Genomic DNA, 20792 nt, shown 5'->3' with positions numbered 1-20792 from the left:
GACCAACATGTCTGTCTCCTACTCCCCAGTCTTGGTTTCACAAATTGCTCATGATGCTGGGCCTGGGGCTCTGAGCCGACAGCAGTGTTGGCGAGAGGTAATTGGCATTCCTGCAGGGTGTTATGCTAGTGACAGTCGGGCCAAGCAACTCCTGATGCCAGATGTATCACCAGAGACGGTCACACACGGGTGGTTGGTTTGTTTCAGCAGATGGTGGCACCACTCCCTCTGACCCAGCAGGGACCCGAGCACAGGAGGGACCAGCTGGTCTGCCCATCTCCTGTTGCTTCCTGAGGATGCAGAGAACTCTGTTTGGATTCTTCAAGGTCTGTTCAGAGGTTCTGCCACTGATTTTCCACCAGTCCTGCTGGCCCTGGCTCCAGGAAAGGGCCCACTGCATCCTCCTGTCACACCTCTGGAGGTAGGGCTTGGGCGGGACACTGCCTACCTGGGTTTTAATTTTGTCTTCATTTTTAAGAATGGAGTAAATCAAGAATGTTTCAGGGAATTCCGGTATGTGAATGATAGAACAGGAAACTTCTCCAATCAAATGTAGAGATCTGTGGTTCACATAGGTTGGGAAAACTGGTGTAAATAAAGCCAAATCCACTTTGCGCTGCAGGAATATGCAGAATTTCTGACACAACATGTGCTACGACTCTCTGAGAGGCAGGTATGGTGGCAGCTCTTGCAAATATCACATGCCCATTGGACACTTTTGGGGGGGCTTCTCTCTGAATTACATGTTCTGTAGCACACTCCATGGGAATATTTTCAGGATAAAGATGCAGAAGGGTCTTCTCCCCGCCTTGAGTGGGAAGTTCCCTGGAGTTAATTTGTAGGACTGGAAAGGGTAGTGTTAGGAGGAGGGCTTCACGGTCTACCTGGCACATTCATGAGCTCCGGGAGGGGGGATGCTCGCCTGTCTCATTGCCGCTCTGTCCCCAGCATGGCGGCCGTGCCTGAGGCGTGGTTGGCGCTCGATATGTGCTGTTGAACGAGAGGATGAACGGTGTATGGATGAGGCCACATACGCTCAGCACAGGAACAAGGTGAAGTGGTGGAGAGCTTCCTGCAGCCTTGGAGAGACTTTGATGTGAAGGGAGGGAGTGTTTGTTCTCCTTGTCACTTTAGAAGCCAGAACTGGGGTCAGTGGGTGGAATCCTCAGAGGAGAGGAATTCAGCTTGGGATAAAAGAGGCTTTTCTAGCAGTTGGCGGCAGCTCAACAAACGGGGCTGCCTCCAGAAGTAGGAACATGTGGATTGTTTTAGAGGGATTTATGCCTCAGATTCGGGCTTGCCCTCTGTCATTTCCGATGGTAGGTCTCGGCGTCTATGATCAGGTTGAAATAACCATCTGTGCTCCCTCTGTAACTGCTTAATCTATGATCTAAGCTGTTTCCAAAAGCCGTGGGTGTTGAACTCCATGTTTACTGAGCTGACTTCAAATATTTGAGGGTATTGAAGTGTTTATTATTTGCCCCGAGAAGCCCTGAATCCGTACTACTGGGTACAGTTCGGTTTTCTTTCATAAATTCAACATATATAACAATAAAAGAACAAAAGAGAAGAGTTGAAATAAAAGTGTGTCTTGCGAGGGTTTGTTTGCAGAGTGACTGCTTTCTGGGTAATGCGCGTCTCAGGTCAGGTTGTCACCGAGAAGAGGATCCGTGTGCAGGTACTGTGTTGAGAAACTGCTGCTCAGGAGAGGAAGAGAGTGTGCTTACATAAGTGTTGTGAGATTGGGGAGGGGGCAGAAAGGAATTGTGAGGAGAATTGTGCAGAGGACCCAGGAATGTCCGGATCCTCCCATAGCCCAGGCACCCTTTCAGAACACCACACAGAACCCCACTGGGCTGGTCCAGGCTGGTGGCTGACTTCTTTACTTAATTAATCCAGGTCAGCTTGGATGCCTGCTTTCCTCCACGAATAACCCAAGTCACCAGTGTCCTTCCCCCACATCTGAGGAAGCTGATGACAGCCCAAGAGAGCCCCTGGCAAGAGAGTAGTTGGTGGCAGAGCCCAGATCTTTCCAGCAGAGCAGAAGCCCCAGAACCCCTATCCCATGAGGCCGAACCCTCAAAGGAGGAGAGAGGTGGCAGTTTTCGTCCCATGTTGTGTGGAGGAAAGAGAGCCAAGCACTGTGACCTTCATCGCTTTCTCAAGTTTCTCGTCCAAAAATGCAGTCCAGCCACTGCTCCTGAACTTAGGCCATTACCTCCATATTAGGGGGCAGTGTGTCTGTCCTTAGTCCCGAGTCACCTTTGGGGAGGAAGAATAAGGGGCTACAGGAGGAGACTTGATGTCATCAAAATAACAGTAGGATGGACATCATCAAAAGTGTAGCCTACTTTGTTTAATTATTTTTAAAATTAATGGATTTTATTGTTCAGAGCAGGTTTGGTTTTACAGAAAAACGAGCAGAGAGTACAGAGAGTTCTCATATACCTTATCTCTCCCCATCCTCAGTTTCCCCTGTTAACGTCTGGCAGTGATGTGGTGCTTCAGATACAATCGATGAGCTGATGTTGATACCTTCTTATTAACTAAAGCCCGCCATTTACATTAGGGTTCACTCTTTGTGTTGCACATTCTATGAGTTTTCACAAACGTGCAATGATGTGTATTCACCATTACAGTATCATACAGAAGAGCCTCACTCCCCTAAAAGTCCCCGTGCTCCACCTAGTCGTCCCTCGCTCCTCCTCCAAAATCCTTGGTGACCACTGATCATTCTACTTGTAATGTACCATGAACGTTTTCTCATGCCATTAAATATTCTTAAAAAGTGAACTTTTTAAAGGTGTTTTACTTTTATATTCTCTAGCTATTAAAAATATTTTAACCAAGTCCCTATGTTGGGACGTTTAGGCCATTTCTATTTTTTTTAATCTACTATGAAATCGTTGCGAGGAACATCATTTTACATCAGGGTTTCTCAACAATGGCACTGTTGATACCTTGGGCAGGATAATTTTTTGTCTTGGGAGATGTCCTGGCCATTGGCGGATGTTTAGCAGCATCTCTGGCCTCTATCCGCCAGATTCCAGAAGCATCCTCCCCCTTCCCCCAGCTGTGACAAAGTCTCCAGGCATTGCCAAGTGTCCCCGGGGCAAAATCACCTCTGGTCAAGAGCCACTGCTTTACCTCTTAACACTTCTGCGCACATCAGTTATTTCCTCCACACGTGGAATTAGAAGTTCAGGTTCTTCCAACATTTTCACTGTTTTTGATAGCGTTTTCCATGTCGCCCTTTACAGAGGTTCTTCATTGGCACCCAGCTCCAAAATAGCCTCCTCTGATCCCTGGGACTGGGCTTAGATGGGGAAACAGGGAGAGTCGGAGGTCGTAGAGGATGTGAGCTGTGGTATGGAGGTGAATGGGGGCCTCCCTCCAGGTACGGGAGGTAAAGCCTCTAACAGGGAAGCCCAAGCTCACCTGCTAGTACCTTTGCCAGGCACCGGCCTAAAATCACCAGGCATTTGAAGATGTGCAACGCTGTGCCATGAGATTCTGTGTGTGGATAGGTCTACCTCCCCCTCTGGCCATCACATCCCACCGGCTGATGGGAGCCTCCAGGAGAACAAAGGAAGCAGGAGATGGCTTCCCAATGCAATCCCACAACCTAAAGCGGGTGCCGGGGGAGTGTGCTCTGCCCGTCTCCGGTGCCGAGTCCCTGCAGATGCAAAGACGAGGATGTGCGGGCAGCCTGCACATGCAGCTCCCAGGAGTGGGTGCTCCTTGCAACTAATGAAGTGAAGAAGACGTCTGCCCGTGGACCCAGACTTAACCGAATGTCACCCCCCGGGGCTCCCTCTGTCTGGGGAACAGCCCCCTCCAGCTAGACTGCACCAAAAGTGGTCCTAGCTCCATTGTGTTTTCATGCATGTGCACGTGGTTTACTCATGATTATATCCTTCTCATCAAGAGGGGATTTAGTCTCCGGGTACCCAAGAGCAGAGAAGGCCCAGACCCCATTTGATTGCTCCTAAATCTGCCCTTAGCTCTCCTCCCTCCTTTGGTCTGAAGGGCGCAAACTCTGCAGATCTGCTGCCCCATCCTTCTTATTATGGTGGTTTCTCTTTGAGGTTCCACTGACCCTCTCTGAGGTCCCCGCTGGGGCATGCTGGTTCCCCAACGTTCAGGTTCCGCCGAACGTGAGGTTCACGTTCCTCTAAATCTACTGACTAGTCCACTTTATTTCCACCAACTCGGAAGCTTTCCCTCCTCTAATCAATTAATTCCCCTTTTGAGAAATAGTTTCCTCTCTGCTAAAATCTTGTTTGTGTTTCCATGTTGCAGTCCTCTTTGTGCACGAGGATCTGTGAATATGCATAAATATGTATTATCCATGTTCATAATCACCTCCTGGATAACTTGCTGTCCCGTGTTGGTGGTGCACCCACCTCCTTCCCTCAGCTCCCACAGTGGAAGGTCCCACCGCCCCCAGTGCCCACCTCCTCTGTTATAATCCACTGTGCTGATGGGGGCACAGCAGGTGGAGGTGGGGTCTGCTGAGCTCCCTTTTTCGGGGGGATCTGGGAGAACTGACATGACATAGAGTCAGAGGGTGGGAGTGATGTGGAGAAATTACCTCTCTATTCACTCACACCCTCATGTCCATGTGTGCAGGGGTGACCGATCTCCCTTCATTTGCCACTAGGAGGGGAGGTTGTGTGACACCTTATCTCTTGGCTCAAGCTGTCGTTCCCCAGCTAGAATCCTGCCCAACCCTGCTGATCTTCCTCCTCCGCTTCTCCAAGGCCCCCTCCTCTAAGATTTTCCCAGGCCCCTGGAGTGTGTCCTTCCCCTGCATGTGAGTGACCTTCCCTGTCTGCAAGGTCATTGAACGTTTATCTGAACCAGATCCTGGCCACCATCTCTCGGTGTTCATTGGCACCAGCCACGGCTACTTGTCAGCTCTCTGGGGACAAAGGTCTCACCTTACACTTCTTAGTAAGTCCCATTTGGCTATGTAGCCGCTCCGTAAATGTGTTAATTGACTCATGGGAGAATAGTATAACACCTCCCAGGGACTGTCACCTTTGCCACACTGTGTTCGTTTAATGGGGCCCGTTCACCATTCAACAGAATAAAATAATTGCTTCTCATTGCTGGAGCAGTGTGTTCTGGCTAGCCAAGTCTGAACAAGAGCCTTCCCTTTAAAAAGTATGAAAACAAAACCCTCTGCTGTTCATGAAAACTATTTTCTAATTCATATTCTTGTCTAAAATCAGACAGGCCTGGGGGCCACAAAAGGCTCCCTCGGTGCCTCTCTTCACCATGATTTCTCATGACAACTAACAAGCAGAGGAAGAAGAACTCACCTTTCCAGTGGGGCGTTGTGGAGTAACTGAACACATATATTCTGGGGCCTCCTGAAGCAAAATGCAAGGAGCAAAAGCAAGCCTGTGGGATGGGGGGTGTTCCTGGAGCTCCATCTTTCTCCCCAGCTGTAGCCCCTGGGCCCTGGTGCTGGGTAAATGAGGATGGAAACCATCGGCTGGGAGCCTCTGAGCTGGTTGTACGATGCCTCACACCATGGGGACTGAGCAATGTTCTGGACCACGCCAGAAAGCAAAACGCTGACAAAGGTTTCATAAAATTATGTAAATTCCCATGGCTCCTTCCATCAATTCACTGCCCCGTCGACACCACCTACCCCCATAGGTGGTGGGGGAGCAAAGAAGAGAGGAGCAGAGAGAAATGTCAATAGAGAGATATTGGCAGTGCTCACAGCTTGTCCTGAGTGGTCTAAGCTTATTCTTGAATGTTGCAACTAAGCCGTTTCCAAACTCCTTGGGGCTCCACGCTGTACCCCCAAAGCCTTGATTCTAGATGGGAGAGACCAGTGGTTCTCCAGGTGTGGTCCCCGGACCAGCAGCATCACCTGGGAAGTTTATTGGGAATGCAAATTCTCAGCCCCCATCCCAGGCCTCTGGATCAGGAATGCTGGGATGGGTACCAGCAATTGTGTTGTAGCAGCCCCCAGGGGATCCTGGCACAAGCTGAACTGTGAGAACCACTGGGATGCACATTCCAGACACTCTCCTTCTTAGTCTTGTTTACAGAGGGTTCTCAATTTCCTGGTTAGCTGGGCTACTCTGAGTTAGTTGAGAATAAGAAGAGGCAGGGGTGCTATTGTGTAGATGGAGCCCGTTGGCATCTCTGCCTTGAGGAACTCCTGGCAGCGGAGGCGCTCGTGGGTAATGGTTACAGAGCAGGACTCAGGCCAGACTCCTGGTTCAAACTCAGGCTCATCTGCTTCTAGCCCTGTGATCTGGGATAAATTCCTTAACCTCTTTGTATCTCGGTTTCTTCTTTCGCAAAGTGGTGATCTATAACACCTCCTTTCTGGAGATTTAGAAGATTAAATTAGATGAGGAAAGCGTTTAGACACTTGCCTGGCAAAGACTAAGTGCTGGTTGTTGTTGTTTGTATTATTTATCTAAATTAATTTTCAATTGTTCTCTCTATTATTAATATATCTCAACAGTGCTCTTCTCTTCGGTAGCAAGATGTCAGAAAACAGATGCATCGTCATCCTTTCTGTTTCAATTAGGAATGCGATCAAATTTAAGGGACAGATACTGGGCTTAAACGAATGGGCAGTTATTTTTCTCATACAGGAATCTGAAGACTGGCGGTTGCTGCCGCATTTTGGTGATTCTTTGACGTAACTTTCCCCACAGAGACCACCTCCTTTCAGGTCTAACAGCTGGAACAGGATCACTTCTGATTCACTACGCCTTGGATGGGGGAGGAGAGCTGGCATGTGTATCAAGTCTGCAGGTGCTGCTGATGGCCTGCAGATCATGCTTTGAGAACTAATGGCTTGGACCAATCAAGACATCCTCTGAGAGTGGGGATCTTGTGCCTTGAGGAAAATCAGGGTTGTGTTAGCAAGAACTGCCTCTCTTCTAACCCCCCAGAATTCATGGCACAGCCTTGTGGATAACAATGATGATCCAAAAGTGGCCATGAGGACATTCTGAGGATGCTCATTTGGGGAGGAATGTTTCATAGAGTGATGGAAATGGAAGTAAGTTTCTTCCAACTGAAAGACAGGAGTTATGCGGAAACACGGCACAGCTGTCTAATACACGGGAGCATCTCCCCTCTCTGGCCACCCTTCCACTCTCCCCATGACACCTCGCTCCAAACCCTGTGCATCTGAACAAATGCTGTAGTTCATGCTGGAGCTGTGACCTCAGAGGGGCCTTCGTCGGATAAAGTGTAAGGTCAGAGAGTAAAGCATAACTCTCATAGAGGAAAAATTGCTTTGGAAAATACAAGCAACTCCAATAAATCCCATTTTTCCCCTTTGCAATTTGGGAACAGATCACCATCCCTTTATTGAGTCCCAGACAAAATAATATTAGAAGTAGTTTATATTCATTAAGCATAGACTGTGTGCCAGGAGTCCTAATAAGGAGTTTAGCTCACCAGAGTAGAGTGGTGGTGACTAGTATGTTCAGTGAAGCCCTGATGTAGCACATCCGTGAGGAGATGGATTTTAGATGCGACGTGATAGGTGATTCCCTCCTGTGCTCCACGGCAATCTCACGTTGATCATGGTTTTAAGTTTGTAATTGTGTAAGCCCAAATTTTACGTGATTTATTTCTTTTGAGTTATGAAGGGAATTTTACTTTGTGTGTACATATGATAGATAGGTAGATAGATAGATAGATAGGTAGATAGATAGATAGATAGATAGATAGATAGGGAGGTAGATAGATAGATAGATAAAGTAGATTGGTGACACAAGAGCAAAAATCGCAGTTCCTGGACTCACTTACGTCCTTTTTATTAGCAAGGAATAAGCAGCAATGACCCCCAATAATTCTCTCGTTTTGGCCCCGTCTGGGAAGAGGGCTTTCCCTGCATGTGGTGTAAGTCCAGTGGCCTCCTTGAATGGGCTCGGCCGGGTAGAGCCCAGATTTGCCCCCTTCCTTAGGAGTCAAGGGCCCGTCATGGAAAAGCACTGACTAAGCCCTGGGGTACAAAGTGAGGAGGACGTGGCCCTGCCTGCGTGAATTCATATATTAACTGAGAAGACGGACGTTTACAGCCGTGTGTGTAACACAGAGCTACCTTTACGCAAAGTCCTATGAAGGGAAATAGGGGGCGCTGTGAGAGCGGGTGCCATGGACATGGCTGGGGGTCCTGGGGAGAGCTGTTTGAGCTGATCTCTAAAGGATGGATAGGAATCAGCCAGTCAAAGTTGGGGAGAAGTCACTTAGGGGGAGAGAACCAGCTGTGTGTAGGTCCCAAGGCAGGGGGCAGTGTGCAGTGTCCAAAGAACCTAAAGATGGTTTGCTTGTCATTTGTCCCTCTTTAGGCTGCCCAGAAGTGGAGCGTGCTTCCAGTACTTGGGGAAACCACCCTGTGGAGACAAAGGCATCCAGTGGCTGCAGTGCCGGCCTGGCTTCCCTGGCTTCTTCCCCTTTCCTAAGCCTAGTTCTCTAGCACACCCATCAGGCCTGTGGGCTCCCACAGCCTTACAATAGCACACCCTCTCCCCTTTAACTCACATAGCCAGAGAGATTCTCCTGTTGACAGCCCAGAGCCCTGACCATTACAGAGGACCAGAGTGGCTGGGGCCCAGCAAGGAGGGAGGAAGCGTGGGAGAGGTCAGCATGGCCGCCCGTCCCCACCACGAGGGCCCTGCTATTAGAGGATTTTAAGCATAGGAGCATGGGGCACACACTGAACGCCATATAAAAGCCTCATTACTTCCTGGGGGATAAAAGGTTTGAAAGACAGGACTGGAAGGAAGATTCTATTTTCTATTTCTTTTGAACATCTGGAACTCTAAAGAGTGTTAATTTTTAAGCTGCCACTAGCAATGATGAGAGAAACTGGTTATCCATATAGAGGATGATTATCAAGTTGCAGCCTGCATGAAGTCAATTTTTATGGCTCGCTTCTGACCCACTGAAATGCAGAGTTTATAATGACAGTTTGGGTAACGCTTTGAGTTCAGTGGTGTAGCAATAAAGATCTCTAAGTGGAAAGTGCTTCTCCTCCCGACTAAGTCCTTCTCACAGCAAAATTTCACTTCAAGTGTCTTTTCATAATAAAATAATTCTGCATTCCAGCTGAGAGCTCCATGCACTCCCTTACTAGTCATGTGGCAAGAGCCTGTTGTTTCACTGCTGGGCAGGATTTGCTAATGGGCACTTTATTGCTAAGTGTGTTGTCCCTCTGGGAGAAAAATAATTTTATCCCAACGCATGTCTCGTCTACAAGCCTACTGATCAGTGGTGTTATTATGCTTGCAAGAGTTATTTGTAAGATTTTCAAGTGACACGCCAATGCCTTTTCTTCCAGGTAAAGGAGAAAAAATGCTAAAAGCAAAAGGCTGTATCTTGGGGGGAGGGAGTGTCATTGCAACCAAATCGATGTTTACCTTAGGAGTGCTATATATCATGAAATGCCCTGCCTGCTACTTTTCGTGCATGTTCCAAAAGCAAGCCTCACTATTAGATGAGAGTGGGAAAGAGGAATCGGAGAGAAACTCAAGGACCCACTACACTCCTTGTAAGCTGTCAGACCCAGGAAAAATTGCTGGAAGATGCTGTGCCTTTGTTTTCTCATCTGTGAAAACGGAACAGTAATGAACTTAGGTCCTAAAGTGACTGTGATGATTAAACGACACAGAGTACAAGAAGCCAGGAGCACATTCTGCATAGTGAGAAGTGCCTCTCCGCGTTCGTCTCCGCGTTTGCTTTTTCAGAGGGTGTAATTTTTGCAAATGCCTCAATATTCCAGGGGCAGCTGATGTTTGAGACAGTCCTTTGCACCTTCATTGTTGATCACCAACCAATTTGGGGCAGAGAGAGCGTCAGTATCTTTTTATTTCCCAAAACCTTGCAGAGTTTGTTAAAACCAAACATGCCTAGAATTCATGTGCTACATGCTCAGAGCCACGCCGTGTGGAATCTCTTTGTTATTTCTAACACAGTCCCTTTAATCTTCTAAATCTGTGGAGATTCATCTTGTAAATCTGAAAATCTTCTGAATTCTCAACTGAGGGTGAGTCCTCCTCTTCAACTAGGAGATATCTGGTGACATCTGGAGACACTTTGGGTTGTCACAACGGGGAGGAGGTGGGATACTGGCATCAAATGTGTAGAGCCCAGGGACGCTGCTGAATGTCCTACAACTCGTAGGATAGCCCCACAATGAAGAATTATCCAACCCCAAAGGATAAGGCAGCTCAAAGGCCAAAAAATCCTGCTCTAAATTTAAAAATAAAAAGTTGAACATCAAAACATAGAGCAGTACACCAAAAAATATCAACTCTAATTCACGTCAAGTTAAAGGTAAAAAATAAAACATTGTCACCCCAGCCTCTAGATTTAATTGCAAATTTACAGGAAAGAAATTCAAGGGCAGTGGGACATGTTATGCGGCACCGTGAGGATGTGATCTGCAACATGCAGACTTTGGGAAAGTCTATAGGACATGTGACCTACCAAAGATTGTAAGAAAATAAAAGACTTAAGGTGTCTGTCCATTAATTGCAATGCATGGACCTTACTTGTAAAAAAATAAAATAGAATATATAAGATGATTGGCAAAGGAACACCAACTGGATGTTTCATGGTGTTAAGAAATTATTATTTTTTTAGTGCGATATAGTATGGTGATTGGGTGTAAAGGAGCCTCTGTCTTTACAGTTACATTTTGACCTATCTGTAGACGACATGCTGTCTGAGTAGGCTTCAAAATAATCTGAGAGAGGAGTGTTTGTGGGAATAGATGGAACTAAATTGGTGTGAGTTAGTAATCATTGATTCCAGTTGATGGATGCATGGGGCTTATTATTCTGTTCTCTCTGCTTTTGTCTACATTTGGAATTTTCCCTTCTAAAATTTTTTTTTGGTGAGGAAGATTAGCCCTGAGCTAACATCTGTTGCCAATCCTCCTCTTTTTGCTGATGAAGATTGGCCCTGGGCTAACATCCGTACATCCGTGCCCATCTTCCTCTACTTTATATGTGGGACACCTGCCACAGCGAGGCTCGATAAGTGGTGTGTAGATCTGTGCCCAGGATCTGAACCTGCAAACCCCAGGCCGCCAAAGCGGAGCGCGCGAACTTAACCACTATGCCACTGGGCCGGCCCTGTAAAATGTTTTTAAAAACAAACAGTGCCAAAAACTATAGTTACACCTGCCACATCCTAATAGCTCAAGTGATGGTATCTGCTACTACAGGCGCTGCCCACATCTCCTTGCAGCTTCCCCCAAGGCCTGTGATGGCCTCCCACGGGCTTGAGCCTCAGACTTTAAGCAACTGCCTGTGGACGTGAGTAAGTTAGTGGTGGAGCAGGAATTCCAGCTCAGGTCCTTTAACACCAAATCATGGCTTCTTTCTGCTCCGCCACACTGGCGTGCTCCTCCCTGCAGAATGCAGGTGTTGTGGTGTAGGGTTGATAGGGGGACCATGCACTGCAGGTGCATATGCTACTCAGCTCCCTTCCAAATCGGCACGAGCTCTCCTCGTCAGCTGGTGTTTGGACAGCTGAAGCTCTAAGCCACCACAAGGTGCTGATGGCTTGATCCCCACCCTGGGAGTTGTGAACTAATCTCAGGTTAGAAGTGTAAATATTTGCCCCAGGGGAAGAGCTGTTTTTAGCTGGTTATAAATAGGAAAGGCTGGCAGCTGTTAATATTGGTGGTTATTCCTTGAAAAATGACTTCAAGGTACCAGTAATCAATTGTCTCTCACAATGAAGAATGGATCCCACTGCTCTCTGGGAATCTCAACGAGTATTTATAAATAGATGCTTTACAGAACAGACAGGAAAAATGAGCCAGACCTTTGGCATGATGAGGAGTTATTCAGAGTGAATAAAGCAATTATCACCATCTATATTGGACTTCAATTTACAAAATTCCTTTTTTTTCAAAAAGTGGCTGTTGCTGCTGTGCTGTGTTTCTGTTATTTAATGTTCTAACCGGTATACTGAAGTGTGCTACTTGGCGCTGGACTGAAAGCTAACAAGGGCTGGGACTGTTTTTTCTCACTTGGTAAATAAGTAGCTTTGCACTTGGCTAGAAACATCTGGATGGTTTGGGCCCTGGCTTGTAAGGATGTTTGCTTTGCTGAGTCTTCCTATAACTGACATTCGCATGAAAGGTGCGTGGCGATGAGTTACTTTTTACTGTGAGACGTGTGAGGGCACTTAGGACTCTTCCTCATCAAGACCGTCTCTGAGCCTGAGGTCTAGAGGTGTGGTGAGCAGACTTTGAGGTGACCTTTAGGAGTTCAGTGTGTGTTATGTCCTCTCCTTGCGTGCGGATGTGACCCGTGCTTGCTCTTAACCTCCTGAATGGGGCAAAGGTGATGGAGCGTCATTTCTGTGATTGCCTTGCAGAAGACTGTAGCATCTGTCTTGCTAGGACACTCTCTCCCTTGCTGGCTTTGTTAAAGCAAGTGGCTGCACGGGGAGCTCATGTGGCAGGAACTGAGGGTGGGGCCTCTGGCTGAAGGTCAACAAGAAACTGAGACCTCAGTCTGATAGCTTCCAGGGACTGAAGTCTGCCAACAGCCCGCTCCCCAGTTTAAATGCAATCATCACTTTTGGAGACCCTGATTGACCCTTTGTTATAATTAACACTGCAACAGTGATTTCCAAATTACAGCTTCCTGTCTCTACGAGGATCGGATGCCCAGCATCCAACACTCTTCTGACTTACAGATCCAACCAGCACAGGCTTGGTTCTCGGTGCATCTTCCAGGTAACTCACCCACCCATTCACCCACCAGATTTATATTCATCATGACCCGTGAAAGGTGGTTGTTGGAAGAAACACAAGATCCCTCAAAGGAGTCTCACCAATTCCAGCTTTTCTTCTCTTTCAATTCTATAACCCATGTATTTTTTTAAAAGAAAAATAAATCAGTATTCTTTCATTGTGGAAAGACCTGGAACTAAATCTAGCATCGTGATTAGGAGAGTTTTCTGCCTTCCCGCCCCAGGATCAGGGCTGACAAAGAAGAAGCCTCCACAGTATCAGGAGCTTACAATAGAGCATAAAGCATGGTCCTCCCCATAAATGTATCCCAAGACCTAGAAGCATGAAGTTAACTAAGAGGCAAAAAGGCAGTTCACAGAGAGTTGCAAACACATCAAATGCTCCCTGAATCAATTCACAAAATGTATGTAGGAGATCTGAGAAGCTTAGACTGCTCTTTGCAGTGGATCATCCTTACCTGCAGTGCGTCGGAGGTGAAGACCCTGCCAGGCAGCTGGCATCCTTTCCAATGTGGTTCTGTTCACATCTCTCATTCATTCATTCAACAAATATTTATTGAGCACCAACTGCATTCACTCATTCAACAAATACTTATTGAGCATCAACTGCATGCCATATATAAACAAATCATTTCCCACCTTCATAGGGCTTCCATTCTGCTGGTGGGGACAGCCATCTGAATCCGTTCTGCTTTAGGACACCAAGGGCTTCCATCTTGCAAATTCACTCGCTATGTTTTGATACTCATCCCACTTGATGCGTTTCCCACAGTTGACTATATTGGCCATTCCTGCTTTTCTAAACACTCGTCTCTTTTGTAATAGGGGGAATGGGACAGTGCGAGATGCCTCTGGAGAGATAGGCAGGATCCCAACCATGTGGAACTTGTGGCCACAATGGAGATGTTCATAAAGATCAGTGGAGCATGTTAAGCTCTGATTTGTTTTTATTTGAAGAAACTCTGACTTTAATGTGGGGTGTGACAAGAGAGGAGGAAGGAGGATCCTAAATGTCTTCCGGAGTTCAAGCCAGGGCAGAGATTATGTGTGACTGTAGAGGGAGGAAGGTGAGTGCACCTGAAAGAAATTTAGGAGCAATGGCATGCTGGTTAATGCTAACGACCAATTCTCCAAGGGAAACATAGGGATTTGTAGCATTTGCTAATTTCAAGCTACCAAGTTGATATCACTGAATGTAGATTTGAGAAGAGATGTGCACAGGCAGCTCTCATGAGCTGGTGTGAGCCAGCGCTCTGCCAGGAGGGAAAGTAGATGACGCGGAGATGGATTGGATGTGGAGAATGAAGGAGAGTGGGGTGCCAAGAAGGATTGCTAGTTTCCAACTTGCTGAACAGGATGAAGGATGGGACTGTTTGCAGATACAAACAGTAGAAGAGTGACAGGTGTGGGCAAGGGGCTCGTGGGGCCAACAATGATGGGGAATTTGGACAAAGTCATCAGGGACCAGCAATCTGAAAGGGGACTCAGGGCCTGAGTAGACGGTCCATCAACCTACATCATGTGTGAACAGTTTCAGAAGGTCTGCACTTCCTAGGGACTCGCTCGTTCTGTTTTTACTAAGGCTTGAATCCTGTCATGATTATTATACAAGCCTTCTGAGCTTGTGGTTCTTGTGTGGTGTCCAGAGGATGGGCCAAGGGGACAGTGGGACCTGCAGGTTGGAAATCAGAGGAGGGGGCTGGGCTGAAGATATACATCTAAGATGTATATGTGTGCAATTGAGGCCAGGGGCTGCATGAGATTGCCTAGCATGAGAGTCAAGACTTCACCTGTGAAGTGAGGTCTCTCATCTCTCTCTCTCCCTCTCTCTCTTTCCTCCCTCTGTCTCTCTCCCCTCTATCTCTCTTCTGTCTGTCTGTCTATCTTTCTGTCCCTGAAGAATAAAACACTTACTGTCTATATAAGAGGATATGCCTTAAAAGGAGGCTGATTAATAATACAGTGTCATATATTTGAAAATTGCTGAGAGTAGATTTTAAAAGTTCTCATCACAAGAAAAAAATTTGTAACTACCTGTGCTGAGGGATGTTAACTAGACTTATTGTGGTGATCGTTTCACAATATATGCAAATATTGAATCGTGATGTTGTAAACTTGAAACTGATGTAATGTTATATGTCAATTATTTCTCAATAACAAAGAAAGAAGCTGAGAGAGAGCAGCCAGGAGGATAGTGAAAGTGTGGAGACTATTGATGACTGTAGCCAAGGGAAGAGTGTTTCTGGAAGGAAATTGGCACTAAGAGGTCAAGTAAGGGATTGGAGGATGGTCACTGGATTTGGGCAGGGGGAGGCCTTTGGAGACCCTGAGGGAATGTTTATGGGCAGATGAAGGCCCAGGAGCAGAGTGGAGTGGAAGGAGGAGGAAATGGGAGATGAGAAAAGGGATCAGGGTATAGACTAATATTTCAAGAGATGGAAGCTGGATTCAAGAGAAATGTGAGGAATTTTTAAAATGGGAAATATTTAAGCTACTTAATAGTTGATGAGAATGATCTGGTTAAGAGAGGAGGTTTAAATACATAAGAAAGAAGGGGAAATGAAAATGGTGAGTAAAGACATCTGAAATTCACTCTTCCTTAAAGAAAATCTGGCTAAATTGTCAGAATAAGCGTTTTTAGAACTCTAGAAGTTAACCAAAGGCTTCCAGCAATGCAAGGAGTTTTTTAAGAAAAACAGCTGAATCTTGGGAGGAACAATGAGTTTGTGGCATTTTAACTTTCCCTTATCTCATTCCCCACTCTCTAACTCTGCAGTGACCTTGAAAAACAGCAGTCCCTATCCCCCATGCAGCCCGAAAGCCACCAGAGGGAGAAGAGCAGAGATGGAGCTCATGGAAGCCTCTTTCAAAGAATTGTCATTGTTTGACCTGACTGGTGGTTGCCTGGAAGACCCCACTTACAAGGCTTCTGTATTTGACTTGACTTGGAACTCCACCAGTGGGAATAAACCAGGACAAAGTGATTGAGGGTGAGTCAGCCATACGGTGAGGAAGAAAACGAGCATTTCAGGTAGAGCAACAGCCAGGGAAAAAGCCCTGAGGCTGGAATGGACTTGGTGTTTGGAGCCAGAGAAAGAAGGTCCGAGTGGTGGAGCTGTGGACAGTGCCAGAGAGAGAGCAGACAAGGCAAACAGAGAGGAAGGCTGGGGAAGCTATGGATTTGACTCCATGTGCACTGCAGAGCTATTGGTGGGTGTTAGGCTGGGCATGGAGTGAAGTTTTAAAAACCTCGCTCTGAGGTGGTGTGTTATGTGACAATTAATAAAGGAAACCTCAACTAAAGTTGAAGTCGGGAAGGCCTGTAGAGGGAGTGTTGATGCCCTACCACTCATCGTCAGTTACCCCAAACCAGAAGAGACGTTCCTTGTTCCTTGCATCTCCAATAGGAAGTTGGTTACTACTTTACTGCACGAGGAGGAAGAAGGAAGATTTTCTTCTTGCCTGGCAACAAACCCAGCCAATGGAAAACGCTGCAGCTCAGCCAATGAGGAGCTGTCAACACCCTGAACTCTTACTCTCCTCCAATGAACTTTCATTTAGAACAGCCCCTCCCAAATCCCCCTTTCTCTCTATAAAAGCAAGCTCACATCCTTTGTTCTCTGGACTTGCCTGTGGTGTGCTGTACTTTTCATGTTATGAATTGCAATTCTTTTGCTACTCTCAAATAAATTCATTTTGCTGGTAAAATAACTGGCTCTTTTAAAGTTGACAGTTACTTTGTTTCTGACTTGTGACACCCACTGGACTGTGAGTGGCATGGGAACAGGGGCTGTATCTCATTCCCTCATGACAGAATCCTGCAGTCTGTTACAGATCACAGCACAGGAGTGTCTGAGGAAAGAAAGAAAGACAGAAAGAGAGAGAGGGAGGGAGGGATGGAGTGAAGGAGGAAGGAAAGGAAGGAAGGAAGGAAGGAGGGAGGGAGGGAGGGAGGGAGGAAGGAAGGAAGAGTGCTGGCCAGAACTTGGGCCTTGCCCCTCTGCCTTTAGCATGCTGGAGGCTGTGCTTTGATTTGGGATTTGGGGACTTTCTTGGCTGTTTAATTTAGTTTTTGCATCTGTTTTGTTTGACATGCCTCTAAATTCGATACTCTTTTCCCCTCATATTTTATGCCAAATTTCCTTACCTTGGGAATTCTGACTCTTTCCATTTGGGGAAAAATTGCATGGTTTTGATGCCCTAAAATAAAATTTATGAAGAAGTAAAGACACTTTTTTTGCTCATTATTTATTTGTTCAATTTTGCGTTTCTTTTATTGATTTTATATTGGAATCTCTCTCTCAGCATTTTTAATTAGAATCAGTCTGCGTTCCAGGCATTCCTGGAGTCAGAATGCGGCAATAAATGGTTTGCAAAGATCAGCAGGGCTTGCTAGGCTGTACCTGCCCCAGTGTTTATCCGTGCACACGTGAATTCTCAAAAAAGCCCGTTATGCCTGCATGTCTGGCCAGGGCAGCCTTCCATGGCAGTGTCATTTCTCGGCCTCAAAGTGACTGCATTCACCTTGTGATGTTCTAATTACTACATCTGTTAAATAATGCAATCACTTTTATTAATTCTCAATGCATCTATGTAGGAGAAAATATCATCTGAACAGCCATATGGTTGACTGTTTAGTGAATGCAAAATACCTGGATGTCATATGAAAGATTCTGGATGGGCACACAAATTAGGCATCACAATTTTCTGTTAAATACCAAACCCAGATAAAATCCTCTCCTAGGAGACCATTAATATGTGGTTATATATTTAAAAAAGGGAACAGTTCACAGAGAAGGCACAAAGCAGTAATGCATACTTAATGGCTTGTTCCAAGGAGCAAATTAAGCCTGGAAGTGTCGAGGCATTAAACTTAGCAGAGCGGGTCGTGAGTACTAAAGAGAGAAATTTCTGAGAGAGAGAGAGTTCATTCTTTTACATTGACTCAATAGTAAAATAAAGTGAACTCTGACAATATGATTTAGCAAAGACTCTAAAACATAACATGTTGGAATGGCTGTGTATCAAAAGTTATTTTTCTGTTCTATTACCTGTAATGAATAGCTTAGATCACTGAATATATTCACTGAGCTATGGCTCACTGCATTTTTGATAAGCAGAAAGAAAGCACTACATGTTTTGGTGTAATTTTATTTATGACAGCATTGCATGTTCCATGTCGTATATATGCAAAAATACCTATATCCACACGTAGAATATACGTGTTTGTTTACACACATGCTCCTGTGAATATTTTAGCTGTAGGACTTCTACTGAATTAGAATAGGTTTGATAATAAAGAATTTTATTGTATTTTTTTCATCCTAAATAAATAGAAGTGCACAAAATCTTTTATTGGAAATTTACTGAAGGGAGACATGTTATCAACTTAGTACCCAAAAGGCCAGCTGGCGGTGTACAGTGATGAAGCTATCTCAAATTGCTTGGTGCTTTGTGAAAAAGACTCAGATGATTTAGCCTGTGGCCTTGAAAGGACTAAATGTCGCCCAGTCCACAGCTTCAAGCAGAGTTCAAACCAACTCATCCCTTATTTTCAGAGTTAAAATGGGAAGTTTCCACTTGCCTTCTGGCTAAGTCTCTTCTTGCCGGTGCTGGTGTATTTTGGCTGCAGGGAGGGGAAGCCAGTCTCTGTCCTCTCCCCACGCTGGCTCAGCAGGTAACTTCCCCACCGGTCCCTCTGCAGCACCTGGTCCTGTACTTGGGACCCTGCACCTGTGCATGGAATCGTGGACGGAAGTCTCTCCGTGGGGGTTGTGTTGAAGCCCCTGCAGGCTTCTGCCTGGACTCAGGTTAATGCACCTCAGTGGGAACAACAGCTTTGCCAATCTCGTAGTCACCCAACAGCTGGGCACGCTAAGTCCCCCTCCTGTCCACCTCTCTGGCTTTTTCTCAAACCAATCACATTCAGCGCTTTTGCTCTTGCTGCACCTTCTAGCTGGAACAGCCAATCTGACTTGGAAAAACCCAAACCTGGTCGACTTGTCCATAGCCCTCTAAGACATTTCTGTCTTCCGAGTCCATGCAAATTCCTTCATTCGACACATTTTTATTGACATCCCCAAATTGGAGGCACTGTCCTAGTGCCAAGAACAGGTGTGGCTCTGAATGAGATTGATGAGGTCCTGGCATTAATGGAGCTTCATTCTAAGACAGCACGTAATAAACTGATGGAGAACGCGACGTCGCGTAGCGATCTGTCCTGTCGTTGGGTGAGCCAGGTGCCACACTGGTTCGGGGGCCATCATTTGAACTTCTACAATGCTTCTATCACAGCATAACACGTTGTATGAAAAAAGACCTTTTCCACTACAACGTAAGCTCTCAAGGGTAGAGCCGTGTGTTTTGATCTTTTTATACATAGCATGGTGCCTGCTAGGGGGCTTCTAGAAAATAAACTCAGTATTGCATCCCACAAATATTTACCCAACTCGGGCCATGTGGCTTGCCTTGTTCTAGGCACGAGAGATCAAGATGGATGAGGCCTCCACCCCCCTGGAGGCATCAGGGCAGGGGAAGAGGCCCAATAAATGAGCAAGACAGCTGGGAGGTGAGCGCACCTGTGGCTGGGCTGGGAGGAAATGAGCAAAGGGGTGCTTCTCAGACTTGAGTGAGCTTAGGAGTCACCTGGGGCCTATGCCTGGAGTTTCTGATCCAGCTGGTCTGGCGTGGGGCCTGAGAATGTGCATTTGCAATGGACTCGTAGGTGCTGCTGTAGCTGCTGGTGCACTGAACACTCTGAGAGGGTGACACTTAAGTTGAGGCTGGAGGAGAAGGAGAAGGAGGCATCGTGGTCCTGAGAGGGACAGCAAGGGCAAAGACCCTGAGGCCAGATGGAACCTAGTCACCTCTGAGCCTGGGTACAATGATCAGGGAGGAAGGACGTGATGCACAAGGAGGTTTGGTGTCAGGTGGGTTCCCTCCCTGGGGCCACTAATCACAGTGAGGAGGTGAGATTTTCCTGAAAGCAGTGGGAAAAGGGCATAGTATTGTGAGCAGGTGAGTGACATCACTTGGTGCGTTATTTCCTATCGCTGTTCTAACACATTACCACAAACTCAAGTGGCTTAAAAACACACAAATTTATTCTCATGTTCTGGAGGTCAGCAGTCTGACATGGTCTCACTGGACTAAAATCATAGCATCAGCAGGGCTGTGCTCCTTCTGGAGGCTTCCGGGGAGGCTCCGCCTTTTCTAGCTTCTAGAGGCTGCCTTTTTCCTTGGCTTGTAGACCCTCCCTCTGTGGTTAAAGCCAGCGATGGTGGGCCAAGCCTTCCCACTCTGCCATCTCTCTGGTCCTCTCTTCAACTTTTAGGGACGCTGGTAGCTACAATGGCCCACTTGAGTAATCCAGGATAATCTCCCTATCTTAAGATCGCACTAGCAATCTTAAGATCTTAAGATCCCCACTAACAATCATTGTGGGGAACATTACTCTGCCTACTCCAACTGGTATATGTTTAAAAAAACACTGGACACTGCTCAGAGGATGGCAGGGGTAAGAATGGGGTTAGGAGACCCATGGCAAGGCCGCTGCTTTGGTCCAAGCGTGAAGTGGTATGGCTTGAACCAGAGTAGGGGCTGCAGAGAGGAGGGTGTGGGATGAGAGAAAGACATGAGGATCACTGTTTGGTTCGAGCAACAGAAGGGGTGGTGATGCCATTAATGGAGAGAGAGGGGGAAGACAAGGGTCAGAGAGTCACAAGTCGGGTGACTAACCTGATTCACTTCCCAAGTACACACTGGGCTTCGCAGAATATTAACGTTATTTTGTGAACAAGAGGATGAAGCTGGGGCCATAAGTGTCTCAAGGAGTCTGTCAGTCTGTGGGTTGGCACTTGCTGACCTTATGGGGCAAAAGGAATATGCATCAATTCTGGAATGTTCCATAAAGAAAAACAAGATGTTTGGAGACTAACCTTAAAAGACAGTGTGGACTTCTGGGATGGGCACAAGCTGACCTGAGTTTGAATCCCAGCTGGGCATGTACTAGTTGAGACATCCCA

The sequence above is a fragment of the Ceratotherium simum genome, chromosome 21 (genome assembly GCF_057802395.1).
Source record: "Ceratotherium simum simum isolate JZ-2026a chromosome 21, ASM5780239v1, whole genome shotgun sequence".
In the NCBI taxonomy this organism is placed as follows: Eukaryota; Metazoa; Chordata; class Mammalia; order Perissodactyla; family Rhinocerotidae; genus Ceratotherium; species Ceratotherium simum.
Note: the sequence above shows the minus strand (reverse complement) of the source record.